Below are 1,913 nucleotides of genomic sequence, written 5' to 3'. Positions count from 1 at the left end.
TTTTCAATTAGCTTAATTAAAAATTAGCAAATGGTTATCTGCCAGTTAATTTAAAATTGACAGCATTGGACAGGTGTGATGGCTCACGTCTGTAATCCCAGCACTTTGGGAGATTGAGGTGGACAGATCAGAAGGTCAAGAGACTGAGACCATCCTGGCCAACATGGTGAAACCCCATCTCTACTAAAAATACAAAAATTCGCTGGGCGTGGTGGTACAGACACGCCTGTAGTCTCAGCTACTCGGGAGGCTGAGGTTGGAGAATCGCTTGAACCCAGGAGATGGAGGTTGCAGTGAGCCGAGATTGTGCCATCTCAATCAATCAATTAATAAAAACTGACAGCAATTACTAAGGGCCAAATGAGTGGTACAGACAATAACGATATCTGAATTGAGAAAACAAAGAGATAATTCTTGTTTAGTGAGGGCAGCCTTCACGGAAGAGATGCGATTCGTCTATGATCTCACAGAATTGCGAAGTTTTAGACAAGCAGGAAGGAGCAGCAGGGCTGGGCTGCAAATGTCTTCAAGGCTGAGAGAGATCTTGTCCTTGGGTGTATCCCTGTGGGCCCCAGGTGGTGGGGGGGCTAAAACATCCCTAAAAGTCACCTAAAGAATGTTCAGGTGTCTGTTCCAGATTCTACAGTGCACCTAACCAGTAAGAAACCACACTAGAAAACTCAAGCTAACCTGCCATTATCTAAAAAGTCTGCTTACCTACTCCTCCTTATTCCACTTCCATACCGCTTGGAGGCCAGACATTCTTCCTCTACTTCAGCCAAGGCAACACATGGCAACAAACTCAGCCTAAATGCAAGCAGATAAGGACAGTCCAGCTGTCTTCCACTAATCCTGAGGCCAGGGAGATTTGCAAAACACCAAAACACTGTCGTTCTTACTCATTGTCTTTGGGGCTTTGGAAAATGTAGTTACTTTCATAAAAATGAGGAATTTATGCAGTGGAATTTTTATTGTGCTTTTAAAGTGAATATGTATTTTTGAAACTTCTCAATTTTAATTTCTAGTGTTGTAAATATTAGTAGATCTAGCCCATCAGAAACAAAAGGTACATAGGATCCTCTCTCTCTCTCTCTCTCTCTCCCCTCTCTTTCTTTCTTTCTTCTTCTTTTTTTTTTTTTTTTTTTTTTTTTTGAGACAGGGTCTTACTCTGTCATCCAGGCTGGAGTGCAGTGGCGTAATCTTGGCTCGGTACAGCCTCAGCCTGCAGACTCAAGCGATTCTCCAGCCTTAGCCTCCTGAGTAGCTGGGACTACAGGCGTGAGCCATGATCACCCAGCTAATTTTCATATTTATAGTAGAGATGGGCTTTTGCCATGTTAGTCAGGCTGGTCTCAAACTCCTGACCTCAAGTGATCCACCTGCCTCGGCCTCCCAAAGTGCTGGGAGAACAGGTGTGAGCCACCTCGCTCAGTCAGATCCTCCGTTTTTGAGAGCATAAAGGGGTCCTGAGACTCCAAGTTTGAAGAGAACCACTACTTTATATAAAGTAAGTACAACTCAGTGACATGCCTCCTGTGAATCAGGTTTTTCTGGCCTATTTTTCTCATGTGTGTTTTATTTTTTTCTGAGTTAGGCTGTGTGCCCAGGAACCCAGAAAACCAGCCTGTCCTTGTGGCCTATAAAACTCCTAACCTTCTGTTCCAAGTCTCCACGGCCAAAGCTAAACGAAGGGGTTTAAGAATACCATACAGGGCCGGGCGCGGTGGCTCAAGCCTGTAATCCCAGCACTTTAGGAGGCCAAGGCAGCAGATCACTTGACCCCAGAAGTTCAACACCAGCCTGGCCCACATGGCAAAACCCGTCTCTATTAAAAATATAAAAATTAGCTGGTTGTGTTGGTGCACACCTGTAATCTCAGCTACTCGGGAGGCTGAGGCGTGAGAAGTGCCTGA

This window comes from Mandrillus leucophaeus, unplaced genomic scaffold, assembly GCF_000951045.1.
Source record: "Mandrillus leucophaeus isolate KB7577 unplaced genomic scaffold, Mleu.le_1.0 Scaffold61, whole genome shotgun sequence".
Classification (NCBI taxonomy): Eukaryota; Metazoa; Chordata; class Mammalia; order Primates; family Cercopithecidae; genus Mandrillus; species Mandrillus leucophaeus.
The sequence above is the reverse complement of the archived record's forward strand: the minus strand, read 5'-3'. Positions refer to the sequence as shown.